A 12830-nucleotide genomic window follows, 5' to 3' on the forward strand; every position below is an offset into this window, starting at 1 on the left:
AGACCTCAAAGTCAGCCCCCACAATGACACACTTCCTCCAGTAAGGCCATATGTGTGTGCTCCAACAAGATCATGCCCCCGAATAGTGCCATTCCTGATGGGCCAAGTATTCAAACACAGAATTCTACAGGGACCATACATATTCAGACCACCACACTGGTTAAATAGGTGACTCTGACAAGTAGAATTTTTTTCCAAAAACACAGACACTGTCTTCCATATTTGCTCACTATAGAGCCATCAAATTGTTATAAATAAATAAATAAATAAATAAATACAAAGGTAAAAATTACCAAGCACTTCGGAGGCACATATTTTCAATGTCTGCAAGTTCACTATGCACTTGGTGGAGACATCAATTTGTACATCATTAATAATAACAGCCCTGAGAAGCCTGAGGCAGGAGAGTCAAGAGTTTAAGACCAGCTGGCTACACAGTAAGTTTGAGGTCATAATAAAGTGCATGAAACTTTGTCTCAAAAATATTTGTAAATTAAAAATAAAAACTACATTGGCTTTGGAAAACTTACAAGTAAGGTTGGATAGACAGAACACAAGAATAGGCTGGGGACACCGGTCAATTGTAAATGAATTCTCAGTTTTTCTACGTCATTTTTGTTACTGTTCCAATTTGAAGTTATACTGTGTCTCAATTGAATTTATCTGCTCTGTTTCCTGTTCTTGCTGGTGGTGTTTGCTCAGCTCTTCCTGAGGCTTTTGAAGCCTGGGTAGGAATTTTGGGATATGCCCTTTAATATGAATTTCTCTGTGCTCTTCTTAGACTGGGGTTACAGAACTTGAGGTAGAGCCCCTGCTGAGATGGAATGTCCCTCATCGAATCAAATCCTGAGATCTCAGGATCCCATCTTATTACTGGTGACATTGACCTTAATCCTTTGGTTGAGAGCTGTGGTGGTTTGTATATGCTTAGCCCAGGGAGTGGCACTATTAGGAGGTGTGGCCTTGTTGGAGTAGGTGTGTCACTATGGGTGTGGGCTTTAATAGCCTCACCCTAGCTACTTGGAAGCCAGTCTGCTGCTAGCAGCCTCCGGAACAAGAGGTGGAACTCTTAGCTCCTCCTGCACCATGTCTGCCTGGATGCTGCCATGCTCCTGCCTTGATGATAATGGACTGAATCTCTGAACCTGTAAGCCAGCCCCAATTAAATGTTGTCCTTGTAAGAGTTGCCTTGGTCATGGTGTCTGTTCACAGCAGTACAACCCTAACTGAGACAAGAGGAGTCTCAGCTCTCCACCATTGTTCCATGAGTTCAGACAATTCAAGATGAGAATTTGGGGGTGCTTATTAAAAGTATGATGGCATTTTTGCGATAGTCTTCTTGTCACCAGGACTCTAGTTATTTTCTAGGTATCTGGGGATGATTTTATTCAGTGTGTGTACTAAACCAATCACTGTCACTTCCAGGTTCAGCATCTTGTTGGAAAAGGAACATTGTTACTGACAGAATGACTTGCACACAGGGTCACTGGGAACGCAGCTTGCAAGTCATAATTGGGTTGGTGTAGACTTATCTGGCGGTGCTCCCCTTGGTGATACCAGCCACAGTCTGCCATGCCTCCTGTAGGAAAGGGGAACTTTGGGGTAACTGACTGCTGTACTTGCTGCAAACAATGAGTGCATTTAGTCATATCGTTCATGTATGCATCCACTAACTGATGGATTGGGTAGCAGACACTTTATTGCTTTCGATAAAGAAAAACTCTCCTATGGAGGGAAAAAAGCATCCTGGTAATTGAATATTTCGGGAGAGCTACTTGGAGACTGTAGGTATTCTGTTTCTCCTTAAAGTTCCCATAGCTAGTATGAATACTGTCTTTGGTGCCTGTTCTTGGGGGGGGGTGTGCTGGGGGCTGAACTCAGGGCCTCATGACAGGCATACTGAGCTACACCCCTAGATCTATCCTAGGGGCCTGTAGCATAATTACCAGGTACTACAGTCCCCATTTTTCTCCCCATTCCTTCAATAAGTGCTACTAGAAATTCTCTAACACATTTATTTATTATTTGGTAAGAGTATATAGCCATTTATTTTGCTCTTGGGGTTACAATCCAGTATTGTCATGCTGTCCTGCTGTCCATCTTTGACCACTGGGTTTTTTCCTGGTCTAGATTCTGACATTCTGTATGATTTTCCTCCTGCGTAGGCTGACTCTCAATAGTGGCTGTGCCACAAAATAAAGATTGTCTTTTCAAAAGTTAAAACTCCATCAAATTTCATTACAAATGAACAGTGTCTTCCATATTATGACAAGTTTTAACATTTTCCTTCTACTAGGGATCAGATAAATTTAGAGCTTCCTAATTCTTGAATGTTAATAACACAGCCACCCACCTCCTGAGTCTGAAGGCAAATGATTAATGTTTTTCTAAAGTACAGTACGAATCTGGACGACAGAGGAGGATAAACCATTAAAACAGGAGCCTGGGTATACCGGCTAGTTTTGACCAACTTGACACAAACCAGACTCATCTGGAAAGATGGAACCCCTAATTGAAGAATTGATTCTATCAGACTGGTCTGTGGGCATTTTTTTTTTTATTAGTGATTGACATAAAAGGGACGAGCCCACTCTGGGCAGTGTCAATCCCTAGGCTGGAGGTCCTGGAGTATATAAGAAAGCAGGCTGAACAAGGCTAAAAAAGCAAGCCAGCAAATTGCGATTTCTCCATGGTCTCCATGGTCTCTGCTTCAGTTCCTGCCTCAGTGTCCCTCCGTGATGGACTGTCACTTGGAAGTGTAAGATGACATGAACCTTTCCTCTTTACCGTGCTTTTTATCAGCATTTTATCATAGCAAAAAGGAGGTAAGTTATACACTGGTCCCGCCTTCAAAATGCCTGAAATGTAAGAGTTTATACCTCCCCCAACAATACAATATATTCCCTTTTTGTTTTTCTTTTTACAAGATTATTGTTAAAAATATCATGGAGATGTATATTAGGGAGTTTCTAGTTAGGAGGCTATCTGATGAAAGAGGGTCTTTTAAAGCTTTCTGATAAAGGAGACACACGTTGCAAAGATTGCTAACGCCTTCCTAGTTTCCTGCACAGAGGTGGTTTTAATCGAGAAGAGGTGATGGAGGGAGCTTGTGCTCTTCAACAACAGATGAGGGCCTTCCAGCTTTGGAATTCATACACTTGCTCTCACGGAGCACATAAGCTGCAGGAGCTGAAGTGAAGGAGAAGCAAGTGTCAGCTTGTAGGGCAGGATGAGTGGAAGAGAAAACACATATGAGATCATGCAGACGTGAAGCAAATTTTAATTTTTAATAACAGTTAAAATTATTTTTAGTGCATGTGTGCATGTATGTGCATGTGTATGTGCATTGTATGTTCATGTGTGTGTATGTGTGTATTTGCATGTGTGTATGTGCATTGTGTATGCTTGCATGTGTGTGTTATGTGTGTAGTGTGAATGCCTACAGAGACCAGAAGACAGCATTTAGTCCTCACAGGTGGTTGTGAGCTGCCCAGTGTGGGTGCTGGGAACCAAACTTGGGTCCTTTGGAAAAGCAGCAAACACCTTTAACTGTGAAACATCTCTCTGCCCTTTGGGGGTTTTGTTTGGTTTGGGTTTTGGTTTTTGTTTCTTTGAGACAGGATTTCTCTATGTAGCCTTGGCTGTACTGGAACTCACTCTATAGACTAGGTTGACTTCAAACTCAGCTCTGCCTGCCTCTGCCTCCAGAGTGCTGGGATTAAAGGCATGTGCTGCCACCGCCCAGCTGCCCTTTGGTTTTTATTTTTACTTTTAATGATGCAGTAAACAAAGTTAAGAAATGTCAAGCTCCCCTGAAAGCCCTTGAATAAATTTGAATGAACTTAAAGATGACATAAATGATAAAACCGTAAAGCTGAGGAAGACACTGGTAAATAGTCGCCTGCCCTGAGACTGGGAAACAGTCTTATGGGAATGAAGCATGACATCCATAAGGTGAAATATTGCTCGGCTAGATGATGTGAAAGATGAAAATGTGTCTGAAACCTGGGAACACTTGAAAAGCAAGTGCCTGGGAAACCAGGCAACATTTGTTATAACTATGGGGCTAGCCTGCACTACACCTGAGAACTCTCAGCAATGTTTGCAATAACCATGGGGCTACCCTGCTCTACATCTGAGAACTCCCAGAAACGTTTGTAATCACCATGGGGCTACCCTTCTCTACATTTGAGAACTCTGGACAATATCTGTGATAATCATAGGGTATCCTGATCTACAAAGAACTCTCATATAAAGTGCCTGAGAATATGAGCAAAGATGTTAAGAAGACGGCTCATAGAAGGGCTGTAAAAGGCCCTTCCAGGAGGAATCCAATGGCTGGAAGTAGTGATGAGGAGGAGGTAACTTGAAGAGGCAACTCCCCTAGTCAACATGTCCCCCACCCGCTCCTGTGACTGCCATTGTGATGATGTCATCACTCTTGTGCCATGAGGATGTGCTCCCAACTACTGTCCTTGCCCACATCACTGGTGAATTTGAAGTCCGCAGGCAAGAGTTTCCCTTATCTATATATTGGTTTCTTTTGAGTCCTTGTGACCAAATATCTGGCAGAAACACCCAAAGGAAGGTGTGCTCTAGTTAATTCCTTGCTGTGAGAAAATGCTCCAGCAGAAAGCACCCGAGGGAGAAGGGGCTTACCTTCAGTTTACAGCCCATTATTGAGAAGTGACACGCAGGAGCCTGCTCACACATATCCACAGTCAAGGGCAGAGACAAATGCATGCAGGCCTGCTTGGTTGCCTTCTCCTCTCTTAGACAGCATGGACCCCTGTGTAGGAGTGGTACCGCCCACAGTGGCATGGAGATTCCCACACCAATTAACAAGGCAATGTCACCACCCAACCTGATTTGGACAAATCTTCAATTAAGAATCCTTTCCATGGGTGATTCTCGGTTGTGTCAAGATGACAGTTAAAAAGGTAACCATCCTGGGAGAAAAGATTTAACCTTGATTCTTGGTTTCAGAAGGATTTCACGCCTTCGTACCGGGGATGGAATGGGGGAGCTTATGGAGGAGAGATTGTGGTGAGACAGGCCTGGGGGGTCTGAGCCAGCAGCTGAGTAACCTTTAAGATCCAATCCTAGTGGCCAGCTTCCACCAGCCAGGTGCCCCTTGTCCAACCCCGATGGTTTGAATCTGAAGTGTTTGCCACGGGCTCACAGTTTAAATGCTGTTCTCAGGCTTGTAGTGATGTAGTGCAGGAATGGTCATTCCTCTTCCTTCCCTTCATATCTTCCAGAGGTACGGGATGGTCTACACTGTAGAGTCCTATACAACAGATCTCTATGCTGGGCTCCAGAACACTCTTCTTAAAACACGTGACTCTGTCCAGCAGCTGCTGAGCCCCTAGCATCTCTCAAGACACAGGTGGCATTGTCATTTGACAGGATTGGTCCTTGCCACCCTGCCTGCCATCACCAACTTCATGGTGACCCCAGGGGACAGGACAGCTTACCACACGGCTTTCTAAGCTCAACTGCATTTCTTTGCTCCAAATGTTTTTTCAGCCCTCCCCCACCACCTTTCCCTCTCTAATGCTGCAGACCACACCAGCACCATCTCGTACCTGGACCTCAATGGAGTCATTCCGGCAAGAATTAGGCAGGATGGAAGGAGGATTCCTGCTTCTCCTTCCTCAGTGAATACCACTCCTGCACACAGTGGGCTCGGCCCAGGAGGGGTTCACCTAGTGGGTCTGCTATTGAATGTTGCTGGCTGGCATTTCATCTGCTGAACAGCTCTCTAGACACGGACAGATCTGTTCAAATTGAATACTCACAACAAAGGTCTCATCTTTATGATAATAGAAAACATTGAACCAACTTCTTTAATGATTGGTGTAAAGTCTACAATAAAACTTTCAAGTTTCTAATTCTTTTTTAAAAAGATAAGACCTCATATAGCCGAGGCTGGCCTTGAACTCATTGTATAGTGGAGGATACCCTCATTTTTCTGCCATTTATCTCTCAAGTGTTGTGAATACAGGCATGGACCACTGGGTGAAGTAAAACTTTCAGTCCCCTGTCCTGTCCGCCCCACACCACCCCTCCACCAGCAAGACAGAGTTACTCTGTGTGGCCCTAGCTGTCCTGGAATTCATTCTGTGGACCATGCTGGTCTCAAACTCAGGGATACACCCACTTCCCTAAGTGCTGGAATTAAAGGTTTGTGACACCATGCCCAACAAAGCTTTCAGTTTTTAATGTATAAAACGGACCATAAAAAAAAGTGTGTGGGGGGGGGGGGGGGGGGGGGGGGGAGGGGGGGAGGAGTAGCTGGTCTCGCCTTTCTAATAAATGCATCTCCTGCCCTCTGGTGGTCAGAGCGTCTAATAGCAGCTTGCTTTCTCTCCGCGTTTTGATTGGAGCATTCCTTGTTCCCATCCTAGCATAGTCACTTCCCTAGTCCCTAGCTCTGAACACTGGACTGTTTATTTAGCTTTCCTCCATCTCTGTTTCCTTCTCTGTGGAATGAAGCCAGTGTTTATAATAAAAAATTTAAAAGTCTATATATGAAATGGCTATTACATGCCCAGGTTAACCCACTGGACTCCCACGGAAGTCTTGGTATAGAGCAGTGGTTCTCACCTCCCTAATGCTGCGACCCTTTAATACAGTTCTCATGTTGTGGTGGCCCCCGACCATAAAGTTCTTTTTGTTGCCACTTCATAACTGTAATGTTGCTGCTGTTATGAATTGTAATATAAATAGCTACGTTTTCTGATGGTCTTAATGACCCCCATGAAAGGGAAACTGGACCTCCAAAAGGGTCGTAACCCACAGGTTGAGGACCCTTGTTATACCAGAACAGATATTTGCATCCTACAATTGAGGTAAACGAGGGCCTACAGACAAACAGCGTGAGGGTGAAATGACTTAATACTCGGACAGCGATTAACAACTCGGACAGTTGCAGAGTAAGCATCCAGTCATATCTATCATCACATCGATAGCACACAGGACTGAGTCTGCGACCGACATGGCTGTGGAGTACAGGAGCCTTTTACGTGTGCTATTGCTGGTTTAACATTGGACTGTCTCTTGCATGGATGGTGCACTATGTAAGTGAGTAGCTGTATTTACATACACGTTTTCTAGGCAATTTTCCTGAGCTAGACCATAATGTCCCATTTCCACACAGGCGATGCATGGGCTTCCTGCTTCTCTGTGCTGGAGAAATGCTGGACGAAGGGGGAGAAGGTGCTCCTGTCTCAGTCTATAACAAAATACACAAGGCCGTGCACTTCTTACAGAAAGAGGTTTGTTTAGTTCGTGGGTTTGGAGGCCCAAGACCATGGTGCTAGTGTCTGCTGAGCTCTGGGGATATGGTGGATACTATCACGGAGGGAGGGTGCAAGAGGAAGCTCACGCTTTTTGTTCTTGGAACCAAGGCGCTGCAACACTGGTGAACAGGAGCTTTGAGAAATAACTGCGGACTCATCACAGGTTTGGTTTCAGGTTGTTCCTGTGGCTGGTGTTGACACAAGGTGTAGTGTGCAACCGTATAGCACTGCAACCTTTAAGGAAGGTGCAATCGAACATCTGAGCTCCACAGGGGCCCATCCCAGGCCACCTACACCAACACCTCCCTACTGTCCCCCTGAGAACGCACGCCTCTGATTGGTGGAGTCACGATCACATGGCCACTGCATTAACAGAATGAGAGAGAGAGAGAGAGAGAGAGAGAGAGAGAGAGAGAGAGAGAGAGAGAGACTGGACTCCTCAGATCTACTTTGGCGGTGTACCCCAAAGGCCTAAAATCCTCCAGCTGGGCTTCACCTCTTGAAGAGTCCATCACATCCCTATGACCATTGGATTTTTGACACAGTCTTTAACACATGGCTGTCAGGGGTCGCTGGGGAAGCACAGCAAAACTCAGCTTCTACAGAACCGTTTATTTCACCAAGAACTTTCCCTTCCCTAGGTTTCAGGCACTCTCTCTGTGACGTTTGTTATTCTGCATTTCTGAGGAACAGGCTGATAGATAGGAGAGCCGTGGTCTCAATACCTCTCCTCCAGTGGCCAATTCTCCACACCCTTTTCCCAGCATCCACAAGGGGTTGGCCTGCAGAACCTGGCAGCGAGCCAGGATGGGTATGAGTCCAGGTTTGCAGAGTCCCAAGGCCTTTCTGTCACAGTTCGGAAGTGTTTACCAGACTTCTAGCTACCCAAGGGGATGCCTAAAAACATGAAGGGAGAGAGGAAGAAAATGAGTGAGAGGAAAGAAGATTGGAGCAAGAAATGACCTTCCAGCATACACGAGGCTGCAATGGGCGGTGCTAAAGATGGCCGTAGCAGCTTTAGGAGGAAAATGACTGCCTTTTATCTCTGTCCGGGTGGGAATCAGTGTAGAGATGAATTTTGAAAATGGGTGGTGACTTAGGGTTTTACTGCTGTGAACAGACACCATGACCAAAGCAACCTTTATAAAGACAACATTTAATTGGGGCTGGCTTACAGGTTCAGAGGTTCAGTCAATTATCATCAAGGTAGAAACATGGCAGCATCCAGGCAGGCATGATGCAGGAGGAGCTGAGAGTTCTACATCTTCATCTGCAGGCTGCTAGCAGAATTCTGACTTCCAGGCAGCCAGGATGAGGGTTTTATAGCCCACAGTGATATAAACCCCAACAGGACCACACCCTCTAATAGTCCCACTCCCTTGGCTGAGCATAAACAAACCATCCCAGATGGAAAGGATAGGATACTACTTAAAAGCACTTCATTATAGTCATCTCTTTTGAGTGTAGCATGCGTGTGTGTATGTGTGTGTGCCAGTGTAGCGGTTAAAAGATAACCTGCAGGAACTGGCTCTCCCCTTCCACCCCATGAATCCTGGCTTCTGTTGGACTGTCAGATTTGGCTGGGCCATCTTGCCTCACCCCACCCCTTCCCTTCAAACTATTTTTTTTTTTCAGAAAAAGGAATTATAGTCATGTATGACTATAGGCCCAACATCCTGGAGACAGGAAAATAGTGAGCTCCAGGCCATGTAGCTGGGCAGAACCGATCTTTTTCTAATTAACGTGAGTGAACAGCTTCCAATTTATGTCCACACAGAACCTCAGAATGTATCCTGATTTGGAAACTAGGACTGTGCAGGTGTAACCAGGTGGATGAGGTTATAATGGACAAGGGCAGCCGCATCTGACCCGATGACTAGTGTTCTTGCAGGGAGAGAAAACAAATACACAAGAAAGACAGGGATTGTGGGTAATGCCAGGGGCTAAAGGGAGCAAGGAGGGTGCTTCCTTCTTCAGAGTGCACATCCTTAGGGACTTTTAGCCTCTATTTGGGAAAATAACACACTTTGGCTGTTTTAATTTTGTAAATGACACGTTATTACGTTATGTTAAGAGTATGCAGGCTGTGGGTCATGTGTAGAGGTCAAAGGCAACTTGGAGTCCGTTCTCTCCCACTGGGTTCTGGGGACTGAACTCAAGTTGTGAAACTCAAGTTGTCAGCCAGCACCTTTACCCACTGAGCCATCCAGCTGTTTCCTCCTCTCATTACTTGAACTCAGCCACTTTGTGGTGCTGCAAGGGGATTTAAAATGTCACAAAGACCGAGGCCACAAATTCCTTACCCTGTGGAGCAATAGAAGACTGTAGTAATTCAGGTCACATTGGCCTCTTAAAGCAGGTTCTGCACAGTCAGGATGCCACAACAACTATAAACACCTGCACTTGGAGGGTTTCCTGCTCATCACCGGTCTTGACTGGACTGGATGATGTAAGTGATGGATAATGAGTTAATCTCTGAACTATCCTTGTGGACCAATTAAGTTGTAACAAGCAGTTTGTTGCAATAGTTTTTTTTTTGTGTGTGTACACACACACACACACACACACACACACACAATTTATAAAAATGTAGAACTTGGATAGCATTACTCTAGGCGACAGATCTGCAATCTCTCCTTGGGATGGTCATCCTTATTTTTATTCAATATCTATTTTAAAACCTTATTTATGTATTGTCTGTGCATGCACGTACAGATTTGTGTAGGTCACACACACACACGCACACACACACACACACACACACACACACACACACATCTGTGAAGGTCAGAGGACAACTTTTAGGAATTTGCTTGCTCCTTTCCACCACGTGTGGGTTCTGGGGGAATCAAGCTCAGGTCAATCAGACTTGCGTCAGGCCTTTACCAGCTGAGACACACCGCCACCCCAAAGTCTTATAACTGGGATACTTTAACTTGACCTTAAGATTGGCCCCTGGTGGAAACCAATAGATCAAATCAAGCAGTCTGGAGGCTTTCTGTGTATGCCTGTTCTCCACACGACTTGCCCACCCAGCGAAGCAGAGACTGTGTTTCCTGTGGGCAAGGGTGCCTGTGAGTCAAATTGAGCATTCCCAATGGGAGTCCGTCTTAAGATCTTCCCACAGGAAACAAGAGGAGTGGGAAATAAGAGTTCCTGTCTGTACTGATTAGTTTTATTCCAACTTGACACAAACTACCAAGAGAAACTCATGTGAGAAAATGTTCCTACAGATTATTCTGTAGGCAAGCTTGTGGCACATTTTCTAAAAAGAGGGCTGGGCAGCACCTGGACAGGCGGTCCTCAGTGCAATAAGAAAGCAGGCTGAGAAAGCACTGGAAGCAAGCCATCACGGAGCATCCTTCTAGGGTCTCTGCCTCAGCTTCTGCCTCTCAGTTCCTTCTCTGCTTGGGTTCCTGCTGCGTTCCCTTGGATGGGCTGTTACCAACAAGTATGAGATGAAACAGACCTCTCCTTTCCAGTTGCTTTTGCTCATGGTGTTTTATCACAGTAACAGTACCTCTAACTAAGTACCAGGAAAAGGGAAATTGCTGTCACAGATCGTACATGTTGGGGAGGGTTGTGGTGACATTTAGACTTAGGCTGAAAAAGCTGCATGATTCTCACAGCTCAGCGGACTGTTGTGTAGGGGCTTGAGAGATACGCATTTGGGAGCAAAGTGTTCATGTTTGATTTAACAGCTGGCCACAGGTCTTGTTCGGTAAATCCCCCTGAGCCAACAGTTTACCACTAAAGAATGTAAGTATTGTTAGTGGTTGTTATGAGCTGAAGATGCTCTCCCAAAAGACCAAGGTTCAGTTCCCAGAACCTATGCACCCAGATCACATCCCTGTGAAACTCCAGTCCCAGGGGAGTCTGATGCCCTCTTCTGGCCTGCACAGGTACTGCACATACCTGCACAGACACAGGCAGGCCAAACACCCATGCACATAAAACAAAAATAAATACATCTTTTAAAAAGGTATTCAAGTGTTTTCCTGCACTCACTGTGACTACCAGATTCCATATGTCGGTCTGATTATTGATTCAGCTAGACAGTCCATCCTCTACATAACCTCTTTTGGTCTTTGTCATTTTTAAGTATCAATACGACTGGGTAAGCATGCATGCCTCTTAACGTTTCCTGTCAGGTCTGTATAGTTTTGTCCATCTATAGCTGTTTATTTTCCTTCTATGAACTCCCCCCAATATCTTCTATTATATTCTCAGTTATTTCTTCTTTACATTATTGTTTCTTCTTCCAAGATTAATCAATTTTTCTTTTTGTTGTTGTTGGTTTTGTTTTGTTTTCAGATCATTTTCCCTGTTGCAGACCTGGCTGGTCCTGGAACTCTCTCTGTAGACCAGGCTGGTCTCAGACCTCCAAGAGATCCGCCTGCTTCTGCCTCCCGAGACTGGGATTAAAGGCGTGTGGCACCACCACCACTCTTCCTTCCAAGATTTTAAAGATTTATTACTCAACACATCTCTTATCTCGAGTCCTTTACGTTTCTCCTTCCTGTGCTAATAATTAGTGTTCTCACGGCTGCTACAGCAACCTCCTTGTTCCTCCTGAGAGGCTTCGTGACAACCACTCACTAATTTGTGTCGGCTCCACTACGTTTTTGTCTCTATTTTAACCAATAATATCAGCTTATATACTTTTAAGCCAACTCCCCCACGTGGGTCTGTGCCTTCTGTCTGCTTCCCTCTGTCCTGATACTCTTCTAGTCAAGTCCTTCCTTGTGCCTCCTTGAATATTACTTAGTCTCACACGTTGGCTCTGAATAGTTTGATTTGTTGTTTTTATTTATTTATTTTTCTATTCGTTTGAGCTAATTACTCCCCGTGTTGTATGTCTCTACCGTGTCTTCATTTTGGTCCAAGTTTACAGGCCTTGAATGGCATCTATTATGCTACCTACGGAAGGGCTGAAGGTCCATATCACGGCTGCTCTGCCCCAGCACCCTGGTCACAATAGCCTGGTACTGTTTCCATCTGTGAGGGCACCCAGCATGCTGGATGTGTTCACCCCTGCCCCCGTGAGTGCTGCCTGCATGTTGACATGCTTTATTTCATGATCCATGCTCTGGTGACTCCCTGCTGAGTCTCCTCCAGAAGTTTAGAGGCAGGGGAATGTGGTCCTTCAGAAAGGGGCTGCTCTTCCAGCTTTCCTCCCCACTTACTGTGTGTCCTTAGGAATGTTGGCTGACCTCTCTGGACTTCCCCCTCTCCATGTGTAAAATGAAAACCATTGCTGGAGGTGGAGAATCACTGAAAAGATTCATTTAAACAGGAACAGATAGCAGCACCAGGGACCTGAGGCATTTTTTTCCCTTTTGTCAACCAAAGCACTTGTTTTCCTGTGTCTCTCTTTGGTTCTAAGCTGGAAGCCCAGGCTCCCTAAGCCTCAGGCTCTTAGGACTGCAGGCCAGCTGCTACATAGCTTGTGAAACTCACACTCTTATCAGGGTGTCTGTGTGACTTCCAGGGCTTTGTAGGATTAGCTCAGTGTTAGCTCAGCTG

This window comes from Arvicanthis niloticus, chromosome 22 (assembly GCF_011762505.2).
Source record: "Arvicanthis niloticus isolate mArvNil1 chromosome 22, mArvNil1.pat.X, whole genome shotgun sequence".
Classification (NCBI taxonomy): domain Eukaryota; kingdom Metazoa; phylum Chordata; class Mammalia; order Rodentia; family Muridae; genus Arvicanthis; species Arvicanthis niloticus.